General features: G+C 44.9%; 1 non-coding gene across 1 annotated transcript; it reads right to left on the bottom strand.

The window, feature by feature from the left end:
- Positions 1-557: 557 nt before the first annotated feature.
- TRNAK-CUU (transfer RNA lysine (anticodon CUU)) lies at positions 558-630 on the bottom strand. Its single transcript has one exon. It is a non-coding gene; the product is annotated as a tRNA-Lys (tRNA).
- Between the last annotated feature and the right edge of the window lie 13,983 nt (positions 631-14,613).

The raw sequence follows: 14,613 nt of genomic DNA, 5'->3' as shown, positions 1-14,613 counted from the left end.
GGAGAGAGAAGAAGCGCGCAGTTTGTTTTCAGACACTGCACTCACTCCTCCACATTCCTGCTCCTGACTGTGTTGTCTGCGGACAGACAGCGGGGCAGAGAGCTCTTCTTTTGCTTTTTAGTTAGTGTTAGCTAGCTGAGGCAAAGAAGTTCCCCGGACTGTTTTTTTTTCCCTTTTCTTTCGACCTCTTGGAACTGCTCTGGACTGAACACCCAGGAGAGCAGCGGCAGCTGCAGCTGTGGCCCACTGGGGCAGGCCTGGCCTGCGACAATTCCAGCACTGAGGGACTGATCAGAGACTGAGTGAGCTGCTGCTTGAACCCGGGGTTTTTCTCAGTTTGTCATCTCTTTTAGAGTGGCAAGGGGGCTCATTGTTTTGATACTGTTTTGGTCTTATTGTTTAATAAACAGGTTTTTTTCCACCTTTCTCCAAGGAGGTATTTTTTCCTCCCAGACCAGCTGGGGGGAGGGGCCGATTGGATCTGCTCTTCCCACCGGAGCTCCTTTGGGGGATTCTTCCCTAAATTTGCTCTAAACCTGGACAAATACATGAATTGGCGCCCAATGTGGGGCTCGAACCCATGACCCTGAGATTAAGAGTCTCATGCTCTACCGACTGAGCTAGCCGGGCTAGCTAGGAATAGCTACCAATTCATGTATTTGTCCAGGTTTAGAGCAAATTTAGGGAAGAATCCCCCAAAGGAGCTCCGGTGGGAAGAGCAGATCCAATCGGCCCCTCCCCCCAGCTGGTCTGGGAGGAAAAAATACCTCCTTGGAGAAAGGTGGAAAAAAACCTGTTTATTAAACAATAAGACCAAAACAGTATCAAAACAATGAGCCCCCTTGCCACTCTAAAAGAGATGACAAACTGAGAAAAACCCCGGGTTCAAGCAGCAGCTCACTCAGTCTCTGATCAGTCCCTCAGTGCTGGAATTGTCGCAGGCCAGGCCTGCCCCAGTGGGCCACAGCTGCAGCTGCCGCTGCTCTCCTGGGTGTTCAGTCCAGAGCAGTTCCAAGAGGTCGAAAGAAAAGGGAAAAAAAAACAGTCCGGGGAACTTCTTTGCCTCAGCTAGCTAACACTAACTAAAAAGCAAAAGAAGAGCTCTCTGCCCCGCTGTCTGTCCGCAGACAACACAGTCAGGAGCAGGAATGTGGAGGAGTGAGTGCAGTGTCTGAAAACAAACTGCGCGCTTCTTCTCTCTCCCCCTTCACTCTCTGTAACACTCTTAAAGGTACAAAACTTATTATTATTCAACATAAACAGAATGAGACGATTGGGGATAAAAGCATCATATAGTCAACCCAGGACACCGCCCCGAGGGCACTCAGTGTGCTCATGGCTGACGTGCTGTGCGGACCTCTGTCGGGCCGAGTGAAGATATTGTAGATAAAAATTAATAAACACTGAAGACCGAAAAAACCTGAAGACTCCTTTCGTCCTTTGGAGCGCGGGCTGCCCCAAGGCCATCCCGAGCCTTTCCAGACCATCAAAAACAGCCGAGAACGGGACAACTGTCGTCCGCTGGGTGGGCTACTCCCACCAAGGCGGGGGGATATCATCCCTGAAGAGCCAAGACTGAAGAGCCGAGAGGACAGCTCCAGATTTGGACGAATTCCCAGGAGAGCACTGATAACTCCTGGGGGGACAAGCCAGAAGGAAAAACGGCCGAGAGAGTCTGAAAAAGACAGCAGTCACTGAGAATTACACCTCTCAGCTTCTGCTGAAGAAAGTTCATAGCAGAACAGCCCGGATCGGAACCAGAAAGGCGCCTCTGGATCCATCTCCTGTGGCCTGCTGGACAGAGATCGGGAGCCTTCGGAGTGCTCTGACGACAGAGATTCGGTGAGAAGGTCAAAAATAAGAACATGGGGGGCACACTCTCCCAGGAACAGCTGGGAATTTTGTCCGCCTTACAAGGCGTGGCACAGACATACACGGTCGGGATTCCAAAGAAGGAGCTGAAAGAGCTTTTATTGTGGGTGAGACTTAATTACCCATTTTCAGAGATGCGTCTGTTGTTCGAAGTAGGGTTTTGGCAAGAAATTAATAGGCACCTCTATCTCCTAGCCACGAAAAAAGACGAGACAGCCTTAAAAGTGCTATCTCCGGCAAGAATAATGTTAGAAGGCATTTCTGTGCAGTCAAAGCGACTGGAAAGGCAACAAGATGTTGCGGGTCCGTCAGGAGCAGGGGTAGGAGAGCAAGGCTCTAGGCAGAGATTGGCTCTGGCCCCAACTAGTCAGGGGGAAAAAGCTCTCGAGGAATGGGAGCAGGGAATAGTGTCGTTACCTCCAATCCCACAACCCAGAAAGCACAAGAAATCCCAAAAACGTCCCGAAACCCCACAGAATACAGGGACTTCAGGCTCCGACTCAGAAGCGGCGAGGTCGGAGGGAGGAGTCCGAGGGGGAGAAAAGGGGTCGGGGGAAGCGCTTTCTAGCGGCGGGCACGGCGGCGCGGTGGCAGCGGAGCAGGGCAGCGCGGCTGCGGCGGTGCAGGCGGAGGGGGGGGGGGGCGCGAGTAAGAAGGTAATGGGAGACACGGGTTCTGGTGCGGCTTTCGTGAAAATAACGCCGGGAACGGCGGCCGCTCCAACCGGCAGGGTGCCAAAGACTCGCGAGAAGGGCAAGGCTCGCGGAAACCCTGGGGGAGGGGTCTCAAACCAGTGCGGGAACGTCAGATAAGGGCAGCGACTTGGGGGAGGCTGCACGGCCCCAAAAGGCCGCCGTAGAGAGACGCAGGAGACGCGCGGTTGTGACGTCCGACCCAGAAGTAGGGACACGGAGATCGGCTCGAATCGTGAAACGGGCCCGGGTGCCGGCGGGGAGCGGGCTGCGCACACCGGTGGGAAGAGGGGATACAGCGTCAGAGGAGGAGGAGAGAGAGTCAGGGACAGATCAGAGGGAAGAGATTTCAGAGGTGGAACAGGAGGGACAGAGTTACGTCAGCTCGGGAGACACGGGGAGCGGCTCCGAAAGCAAGCATGCTCGGAGAGCAGAGCGCGGGCAGAGACGGGCCCGATCCCCTGTGACGTCTTGGGCGAGGAGGGGCCGTGCTCGGGGTTCCACATCCTGAGGCTCCACCCTCTCTCCGGTCCCGGTGCCTCCAATCCAAACCCTTGGAGTCCGAGCCTCTTCCCTTCAAGGGAGAAGTTCTCGTATCCGAGCTCCATTGTCAGCTGAATCAAAAGCCAGGCAGCCCCGGTCTCAAGCAAGTTTGCAAACACGGCAGTCGGCCGAAAGAGGGGCAGTCGACTTCATGCCGTCATCCAAACCACGGAGTCCGGTGACTGCGCCACCTCATGGGGGGATGACAGAAGTGCACAACATGCCGGATCTGTTCGGTGGAGCCACAGCGCCATCTCGTGGCGAGAATGCAACAATGCAGCAATTTTTTCCAACAATATATAAAAAGAAGAGTACTTCTAAAAAGACAATGACAACACAACAAATGGATTATCCTTCAACTTCGGGATTTTGCGAAGACGATGAAAGCTCAGATGAAGCACAGCAACAAGCAGAAGACTTCATACAGATCACAGCATCGGAAGGTGTTCCGGCATGGATGCTGTCAGCAGCGGAAGCAGCAAAAAGCTTCTTGCATTCATTTGATACAGCAAAAAAGAAATATGAACAGGATCCTCAAGTTTCCTTTTCGGATTTAGGAGCAAGGCCGAAAACCTCAAAGCAAAGAATGAGGTACAACTGTTTTGCGGAGGAAAGAAGAAACTTTACAACTTGTAAAAGTTGTAAAGCCTGGTATGCTTTTATTACGACGCGCGCCGGATGCAAGCCTCTCTAAAAGGGCATGTTTACCCCTGAAGATTTCAGACTTCTTTTTATCTCCTTTCTAAATGCATATGCATACAGTTTCACAATAAGTTCATACATATTTATCTTGCATGACACTTAGCACCAGTTCTTCTTTATCAAAGGAATTTCTAGGTCGGGGCAAATTGACTTCATGGTCTTTTCTGTTTTTCTTTCTCTGTCTCCTTGCTGTCTCGGCATGCGAGTTTTTTCTTCAGCTTTGGCCGTTTGACTTTTCACCGTTGTCAGACACTTCACCTAATTCAGGACGGATCCCTACTCTGTCTCATTCCCCCCTTTCCTAGGAAATAAGTAAATTCTTTTAATTAATGAAAACTTTCATGACAATAAGTGTCTTTTAATGCTTCACTATGTACGTTTGATAAAGAGGTTAGAACAGCTATTCGTTGTAGTATTTTCTAGTTCTAAATTAACAATGCAATAGATAAGCTTATCTTAACTAATATTAGTAAAACTACAATAGGGTGGCATAACTCATTAAAGATTCCATTTGCAGTTGGTGACTACTCAAAGATCACATCTCACCAGTGATGATCTATATTTTATTTTATTCTTTGTAGAACTCTGGGTTATCTCTTTTTTATCATGTTGGACAGTAATTAAGGTTTTCTTTTTACTTTCTTGGATTTCTTTCAAGACTTCTAATAGGTCTTGGTGCTTAATTAACTGTTTTATCAATGTAAGGTTCACTTCAATAGGGGTAGGTGGTAGTCTGTGATACACTGTGTAATTGGCTGTAATCAGCTGGTGGGATGTTACTGGTACCAAATACGAAAAATCAAACTTCATAATCTTAACAAAATTATAAATACAGAGATTAGAATGGTTTCTACTAGATAGAATAACATCATTGCTATCAATTTGTACAGCAGCACAAGCAGTTCTCAAGCATACACTTCTTTCTAGTATATACGAGCACAGTTTTCTGGTCAGTGACTGGATGAATTTCAAAGTGGCAAATACTCTGTTCAGTGTCTAAACACATCTTGGGCATTAGCAGTATTGCTTTCACAAATGAATCCCATTTGTTCTCTAGTAATGCAGGATTCTAAGTTTACTGTCTGCCACTTTTCATTCATCTTTTCATGCCCACACTCTATGTTCTGAAGGATAGAGTATTGTTTCTTCATGGTTTAATCTTAGGGCAATGATGGGATGGATAACATAAACAGGGGCATTACATATGGTAAGCACAAATGCAGTGGCCACATTAGAAACAGGATCATAGGTGAAATTCATCATAGTCTAACAGGATTGAAACTTTTATTCAAAATCAATTGCATTATCCCACTCAATTTTCTGAATTTCAGCTGGAAAATTACTTTCACTCTTTTCTTATATGATCAGAGCTGCTGTTGCTTGTATCTATAACTGTGCTTGTATACAACTGAAAGCTAAAGACACATTATCTTGAACTATACTAAGTGCTTCTACTATCAACTTGTGGTCTTGGTCCCTGGCCTCTTCATACTTCTTTACTTTGGCAGTACTTTTGAAATCTCTCACTGGCTAGTTCCTAATGCCAATAGAGATTACTATAAAGGCTGCTTCAATTTTGTTAGGCTACCTGCTGCAGCAGCCAGTTTATTCATCAGTATTTCTGAATCAATTCTATTTAAAACTCTTAATCTTGTCCCTACTGTGCCAGTTAGATGTTTGTTATGGGGAACAGGAACTGCTTTCTGTCTCTGACCATCCCTCCCTGCTAGAGGGATGTGCTGGGCTCACACTGCAAATTCAGACACACTTCACAAGTGTATCTTACAGAGGTTTAGGTCATGCTTGAGGCAGATGTTTGTTCTGAAATGTAGAGACTTCAGGGAATCTAACTTCTCTTTCTCTCTCCAAAGCACTTGATTTCTCAGATGTGTGGCAAGCAGGAATGTTTCTCTTGGTCTACAAAACTTCACCTACTTTGCTCCTTAGCTAAGATCAAGCTATGGACTGTGTTCAGGGCAGAAGATAATGGAGGGGAAATCTTGAGAGAAAAGCCTAAATTCATTGCAGTGCCCCAGAAGAAACTGGGATCAGGTTTCTGCTACTTGAAACACTCAGCACAAAAGCGATGCTCAAAATCTTACAGCCTGCTGCTGAGCTCTGAGAGGGTCTCTCTCTTTACTTCTTTTAAGCAGAATCTAACTGCCTCAGACTGGGACAATCACTGATCTAAATCTCAGTAGGAAAAGGGACAGCTATAAATAAGGAAAATCACCTTCCTTGCTTGGGTTAATTTACTACCTATAGTTCAGCACCTTTTACTAGCCATTGCCTGGGTGTTCAGCCAACCAGCTTGAAAAATGACCTAAGGAAACTGATTTCTTGGTGTTCTTGGTTTTAGGCACCAGGAGAGCTGGCTCTTTCTTTTCTTGTTCGACTCCTGAGATATGCCTGTTTTTGTGACCATGTTTCCAGCCCTCAAAGGAAGTTTTTAGGAAGGAGGAGCAGGCTGGTTGGATTTTTGAGATATTAATTTGCATTATCAACTCTACACGTTTGAGAGACTATTCTGGATTGAATAATAGCTGTTGTTCAGTCACATTCTTTACTACGTTAGGTTCAAGTTTGGAGTTTGGGTAGAGTCTGAACTAGTATGGGGTGTATAAGGACTCGCTGTGGTAAACGTGCAGTGTCTACTTTGAATTCAAATGAAAGTCTGACAGTAACTAGAGCTCAAAGGCAGGTCACTTCTACAGGCTGTATCAGGGTGAAATTACACTAACAGTCTGATTCACTTAGGTTATCACAGACTTCTTGGTGTTCATATACACTAGAGGAGGTTCAGACACTAATTACATCTGGTCTCTCATAAGCTATCTTATTGATGACTAGGCACTTTACTTTGATTTCTTCTGCTCAGATTCTTTGAAGTGTTCACAGTTCTCGTTCTTGCTATTCTTACTCTTCACATACTTGATTCTCGTGGATTACTACAGTAGATATGTTTAAATCTTTTATCTCAGAAGGTTTTCTCATGGATCTAGTATACTGATTAAATGCCAGGGACCAAGGCCATTTAGCATTGCTTTGGGTAGAGGTACTCTCTAGTTCTAAAACTTCAGTTATAATTCTATACAAAACAATTCTGTACACTATAGTATGAGCTACTCTTGACTGCAATATACTTATTTTGCCCGAGTAAGTTTTAGTCTCAGTTCGTTGTCTCCTGGTGTCACCCTTGAAGGGGCTTCTGGGCCTTCTTCACCCGAGAGTGATGGATTCAGGTATTCTGCTCCTTGATTTTGATTGCAGTGAAGGTGGTGAGAGGTACTTGCAGTGGTCTCTCTTACGATGGCTCTGAAGTCTTCTCTGTAAGAGACTTAACATATACATCAACTTCAGGCTATCTAACTCTGCTCTGAGTTTTAGCTACATGTTTTTCAATTTTTCTGAGCTGTTTGCTTAATGCCACTATGTAAGTGGACATTTTGGACATTACCTTTGTATTCTATATGGTCTTCTATAAGGCATTCCAAAAGGATTCAGCATTCTTTTAGCTCAAAAGGTTTAGTTTGAATTTGCAATAGTGCTAGTGGAAGAGTTTCTTTCCCCAGTTTTATGATTTGCTGCTTAATGAAATGATTCATTCTCTCCCCCTGGCCGCTTGATTGGGGGCGGTATGGGGTGTGAAGTTCTTAATCTGTGCCCAGATGGCTACTAATCTGTTGCACTATTTTGGAAATGAAAGGTGATTCTTTAGCTGAGGATATTGTGGCTGGAACTCTGATGCATGGTATTATCTCTTGTAAAAATGATCTGGTCACTTCTTGAGCTTTGACAGTTCTGGTGGGGAATGTTTCTGGCCACCCTGAAAATGTATCTATTAATACCAGTAAATACTGATACTTCCCTTTCCTTGGGAGTTCTGAAAAGTTGATTTGCCGCTGCTGTACAGGCCTATGGCCTCTCCCAGTTTGACCGAGTTTTGGCCCGGGGGGATATTTTGAGGTTAGTCTGGAGGCAAGGATCACATTATCAGCTCACCTGAGTGATAGTGGCATATAAATTCTTGACAACGATACAACAATTCTTTCAATCAGATGTGTGTTCTAGAAAGCCTGTGGGAATTACTACTTCAAAGTCAACACTTCATTTCAATGCACTCTGTATCACTCGCAGCCTTGGTCATTTCGAGAAAGGAGACACACTCTATAAAAGGCTTTAAGTAGTTAGGCTTTAGTGTGTTTTCTAGTGCCCTTCCTTCACTAGTAACCACGAAAATGGGAAGGGATTACTAGCTTTCTTTCAATGGTAGCCCACCCCTTGCAGTTGTACATCTCTTTTGATTAGTATTATTGTATTTTGGCTTACTTTTGAGGAAAATCTGTACCTTATTCTTGGCTGCTTTTTTTGCCTCGCTATCTGCTAGCTCATTTCTTTCTTCTAATTTTAAGCTTACTCTCTGGTGTGTCTTAATATGCTTTTTCAGGTAGCTGAACTGCTTCCAGCAGCTGGATTGTCTCTGCTTTCCCTGTGAGGTCAGCAGTCTCCTCTCTTTCTGGACCGCTCCATGTGCATGCACAACTTTGAATGCCTTTTGCTGTTTCTAAGGCATGGGTCAATGCATTTCCTGTGCAGAGGTACCTGTTGGTAAGGGTCCAGACTCTATTACTTCTCTGCAGGTAGTCACTGTGAACTTTGCAATGTCGCTTTCTTGTCAGTGAACCAGGTCTCTGCATCGTCCGGAGGACTGTCCTTTAAGTCTGGGCGGCTGGAGTACATAGCTTCAATGGTCTCTAGGCAACTATGGTGTACTGCTTCTCCTTGATTCCACTGAGAAAAGAAGCTGGGTTGACAATATTAGTCACCACTATCTCTACATCATCTTGCTCTACCATGATGGTCTGGTATTTCAGAAACCTCTCTGGTGAAAAGACACTGGCCACCCTTTACTTCCAGTACTGCGGACACTGTGTGGGACACTAGCACAGTCATTTTTGTCCCAGGGTAAACTTGCGTGCCTCTTGAATATTCAGCACAACTGCTGCTACAGCTCTGAGGCAACCTGGCTATCCTTTGGCTGTTGCATCTAGTTGCTTAGAGAAGTAAGCAACTGCCCTTCAGTATGGACCCACGTCTTGAGCTAATATTCTTAGGGCAATTCCTTGCGTGGAAAAATAGAAAGAATGCTTTACTTACATCTGGAAGTTTCAAAGTTGGAGCTGACATGAGGGGGACTCTCTAGCTGGTGAAAGGCCCGTGTGGCGTCTCTTGTCGGCTGGAGATCTCAGTTCCCATTGGCAATAAGAGCATAGAGGGGTCTGGCGAACAGTTCATGATTATGAACCCACAGCTGGCACTACTCTGCCATGTCTAAGAGGGTTTGGAGTTCTTTTGTTGTTTGTCTGGGGTTCAGGGTTTGGCATAGGGCTTCTCTGCCTTAAAGTCTGCTACTCAGCACTCACTTCTTACTCCAGGTAGATTACTTTCTGTTTCACTACTTGTGCTTCTTTCTTTGAGACTCTGCGTCCTTGGAGTCTTCGGAAATTCAAAAGGCTTACCGTCTAGGCTCCTCTTGCTTCTTTCGTCTGAGTGGCTACTAGAAGATCATCTATGTACTGCAACAGCTTCTTTTCCTCTTGTGGAGCTTCTTGGGACTCTGGGTCTTTGCAAGCTGTTCTCTAATCGGAGTGGAGAATTTTGAAGCTTTCAGGCACATGGACTATGTGAGCTTGTGTTTGAATGCAAAAATGTTCTGGCTGGCTTCGTGGATAGGGAGGCAAAAGAAGGCATCTCTTAGGCCTAAAACAGTGAACTAGGTTAGCTCAGGTGCGAAACAAGTTAGTAAGGTCTATGGATTTGCTACTACAGGGTACAAATTCTGTGTTATCTTATTGAGAGCCCTCAACCTAGTAATTTAGTACTATCAGTTATTGGACTGATTTTTTCTTTACCTTCTTTTTGAGGGTACTACTCAGTTCTCACTGGTTGTGTTCTTTCATTAAGCTTGATGGGGGAGCATCTTTCACTCTCTCTGGTGTAGCAGAGGCCTATACCCTTGAAAACACTTATTTACTTATTCTAAGATCTCCTTACTAATGTCTTTCTTAATTTCAGTGTCTGTTAATATTAAGCTTAACATCTTTATATTATTTGCCTCTAGGGTAACTTTTCTCATTTGAGAATGTTTAGCAAATTGAGCGAATTGTACAAAAGCTTTTAGGTACACATAGTACACATGTTACTTTAAAGGTTTGCAAAAGTATGTCTTCTCAGACTGGCCGGTTGTTCATTCTCCACACTACAACATAAACATTCTCTACAGGTACTAAAGCTTTATTTAAAACTGAACACATGACTCTTGTGCCGACAAAAATTCTTCTCTTTTGGGACGGTCACCTTTACCCCTCCTCTCTTACCTTGGGAGGAAGCCTTTAACAAATTATATGTACTCATTTTGCGAACTGTGATTGCTTCGCATTTCAGCGTGATAATCTTTGCCTGATTTCATACGTTGCTATCTTATGCTGTATGCCGAACAACATGTTTGATTTGCTTTCTCTTTGCCTTGTTTTCCTTTTCAAGGGCCAAGACCAGAGGGCGGTCTGATCTCACAGTCTCTTTGTCATTCTGGGTGATTTCTTAAAACAAAAGGCATTTCAGCATACAAAAACTATCCCATTTATCTTCTTATTATAAAACAGTACTAACAGCAATGAAGCACTATAAATCTTTTTATTTTCTGAGCTTCTCTTACTGGCAACCTCCTCCCAGTGAGCCCCTCCCAAAAGGGGCTTATTTAGGAACCTGTTTGTTCTGGTCAGTTCTCATGATTTATTTCTCCTTGCCCTATCTCGCTTCCATTCAAACCTTTTACAGACATGTACAGTAGTTTCTCAGTTTTCCTCCTATACACACAGCTCCAGGTGGCAGGTATCAGATGTGATTCCCACACACAAGCTCTAAGACCTTAGGTTCTGAATCCGCTTGACCAGAAACCTCTAATTTACACTCGGGGCGTGTACCTTGACACTTATTGGAACAGCAAAACAGCAATACCAGTGTTTCTCATAAACACCGCACTGCAATAATACTTGCATACTCAGCTTTTGTTTACAGGCCATTCCCGTGTTCCCTGGGGAGACAGGGCAGCCAGAGCTGTCCCTGTGCCCAGGGCACAGCCACTGTCACGTCACACAGCGTGCTAGCTTCTTGATGTACTAAAGGCTCCCCGAAATTGCTCACAAAGGCAGGCTATTCTGTTTGTTACAGAGAACTTTAAATCTTTTCAGCGGATTGTTTCTAGTAACGACTTACTGCAGTACTAACCGAAGTCTCCTAAATCTCATAAGTCTCATTAACTAATTAATCTCATTCATCTCTTCTATATAAACTCTGTTTTACAAAATATCAGTCTTTTCTAGTTCTCTTCTTGCACAATCTAATTAAGCACTGAGCCTACTTACACCTGTTTTGCTGCTTTGCAAAAAGGCTGTGCTAGTCACAGCCGAAACTCTGATATGCCCACAGACACAGCCACACCTCCCCCCTTTATCTCAAATTCACCAGAGCCAAGGCTTGAATTGCTGTGAGGGGGAGAATTCTTGGAATTCCTTTAACTCACTTTATCATAGTTAAGCATAAATCACCGTACTATCATTCTCCTATGTAAAATGCTACTCTTGCTGCAACAAAATCTTAAAATCTCTACAAACACCACTATACAATCTGAGAATCAAATTACCACAATGCAGCGAAAGAAAATCACCACACAAAATCACTGGGAAAGGGCATATCTCTCAAAGTGCTCACTTTTCTCAACACCACACAGCATACTATAATTCGGCATTTACTCACATCAGTTTTTCCTGGACACAATCAAAATAACAGCACACAGTCTAGAGATCAAGTCTAAACATCCAAGACAAAGGAACTCTCGGAGCTCATACTCAGGGTTAAAATATACCAAATCTACACAAATCACTACATTCAAACACGATAAATACCATCACTGACATTCCTCCACTCGCTTCTCCGCAGGGCACTTCTCTCCCTGCCCCCGCAGCCTGCTGCAGCCAGCACCTCAGGTCTCACTCGGCTGCTTCAAACACGACACAGGGAGTACTGACCCCCCCCCTCCCCCCCCGCACTGTAGATTTACTCTCTTTTATACACCATCATACACTTATCACCTGCACGATCACAAACACAGTGCACTGACCACACACATTAACCATACAGCAACACAGTGTCCGGACATCACACACACACACACAAACAAAATACACATGGGCTCACCAGTTCTGCTCTGTCAGAACTACGAATCCTCAATACACACATACACTGGTTCAGCCGGCTCACCCCCAGAGGCGCTAGTGGTCTGCCCTATCAGAACGATGAACCCCGTCTCTAATACAGCTGCTCTATCAGCTGAACCCAGACGTCTCTGGGTGGTTTACTCCCTTACTCTCTTCCTCCCCCCCGGGGGCCCCTTAGTACATACCGTATCTTCCTCCGCAGGCCAGCAGGTCATTGTCTGTCCTCGCAGGTGGCAAGTTGAGACAAGCGGAGCCCCACCAGGAAAAAAAATCCTAAGGCGCCCCTTGGAGGTCCATCTATCCCCCCTGCCCCTGCGGGGACAGAGAACTCCTGGCTGGCTTGCCATAATGTTTTGCGGAGAAAAGAAGAAACCTCACAACTTTATAAAAGTTGTAAAGCTCGGTATGTTTATTTACGGCACCGGACGCACACGGAGAAAATTCTCTTCAAAAGGCATGCGTACCCCTGAAAATTTCAGACCTCCTTTTATCCCCCTTCCAAATGCATATGCATACAGTTTCACAATAAGTTCATACATATTCATCCCGCATGACACTTAGCACCAGTTCTTCTTTATCAAAGGAATTTGTAGGTCGGGGCAAATTGACCTTGTGGTCTTTTCTGTTTTTCTTTCTCTGTCTCCTTGCTGTCTCGGCATACAAGTTTTTCCTTCAGCTTTGGCCTCACAGACTTTTCACCGTTGTTAGACACTTCACCTAATTCAGGATGGATCCCTACTCTGTCTCAGTATGTGTTGAATTTCCTAAATAGTTCATCCTCAGAACCTAATCCACCAATTGAGAGACATTTTCTAAACAGCACACAGGCAAAGCTAAGGGAAAATCCTTTAGTTTTTATCAGAAATCCAGAGACAGGACAAATAGAGGGTCCTTTCAAACTAATCACTTGGGGCAAGGGTTTCGCTAGTGTTTCCACAGATCAAGGCCTGAAGTGGGTGTCAGCGCGACACGTGAAGCCATATCTAACGCGAGAGCAGGAGAATGCTGATCCAAGAAACAAAGAGACGAGTACTCAGACAGAAGTTGGGACTCAGACTGCAAAAGACGACTCAGAAGAGAAATAAAAGGAACTAAACACTTTGGGGATTTTCCCTTTGGGGTCTTGAGTGAAAAACATAATGATTTCGGACAAAAGTGAAGTAATGAGTTTCATGATGCTCATGTGCATCATTCTTTCATTCATTGCAATAAGCAATGGGGCAAATTTACCTATTAATCAACCAAAACAAAATGTATGGGAGGCTTTAGCTCAAGCAGCGAATTTGGATAGTATTTGTCTGACACACTCGAGGCCAGGGAGACCATTTTCAGCATGCATGGTTGGATTGCCAGTGGACGAATGGCCAATTCCAGGGCACTCCGCAGTTAACATCTCGCAGGTCATTAAAGATCCTGTGAAAGAGTGGTGTGCTTGGACACATCTACTTCCTGTGGCTTCCACAGAACCTCAGGAATTGGAGATTTTTGGGTCCATGACAATGGAGCTCTGCATGCAGTTCGAAACTCCAAATGTCACAAAGGCAAAAACTATCGACTTGACTCCCAGTCATGAATTCTATAAAAATGCATCAGCATGGTGCAAATACACAGAGAAAACTGCCAGAGGATCGATCCAAGTCCCAGTGCAATTGCCACTGGGTTTGTTCTTAATTTGCGGGGACAGAATTTGGCACGGCATTCCTGCTAATGCCACGGGAGGTCCATGCAGCATTGGGGAAATTTCAATGTTCTCGCCAGATTTGAAATCGCTCAGAGAGAAAAAGCGCAAAGAAAAAAGATCAATACAACATTATTTGGCAAATTGCAATGACAAAACATTTACTTGGGACAAGGCAGCGAGAGTTGCTACAGCAATCTTCTCACCTCAAGCAGCATCGGAGGTGGCCTTGACTCAAATCAACCGCATGGGTTGTTGGTTAAGCAAACATGCTCAGTCGGTGTCTGTCGCATTGAGTGACATGTTAAAAGACATCAGTAGTGTAAGATAGGTGACTCTTCAAAACAGAGCGGCGATCGATTATCTATTGCTCGCTCATGGACATGGGTGCGAAGAATTTGAAGGGATGTGCTGCATGAATCTCTTAGACCATTCAAGATCAATTGATGAAAGTATTCAGAAAATAAAGGACAGCATAAATAAACTTGGCGAGATCACAGGATCATGGATCGATGATCTGGTAGAATTCTTTGACATCTCTCCCATATGGAGAGGTATTTTAAAGATAGCATTCTATGTCTTAATAATTCTCTTAGTCCTCATACTTGTTATTCCGTGCATCTTTGCATGTCTAAGACGTGTCATGAGTCAGGTAGCAAAAGAAGTGTTTTTAGTGCAAACAGAAGGGGGAGATGTGGGATCTCAGCACAGCAGTCCTGATGTGCAGAGTCACGGAGACAACCCTTGGGGGGCTCGGAGGTCCTGGAACGTGGCCAGAAGTGTCTGGTGGTTGGACTTTGATCCTGCACAGGAAACAACACCTGTATGAGGATGGGAGGATCACACAGGG

Source organism: Zonotrichia leucophrys, unplaced genomic scaffold (assembly GCF_028769735.1).
Source record: "Zonotrichia leucophrys gambelii isolate GWCS_2022_RI unplaced genomic scaffold, RI_Zleu_2.0 Scaffold_62_284954, whole genome shotgun sequence".
Taxonomy (NCBI): Eukaryota; Metazoa; Chordata; class Aves; order Passeriformes; family Passerellidae; genus Zonotrichia; species Zonotrichia leucophrys.
The sequence above is the reverse complement of the archived record's forward strand: the minus strand, read 5'-3'. Positions and strand labels throughout refer to the sequence as shown.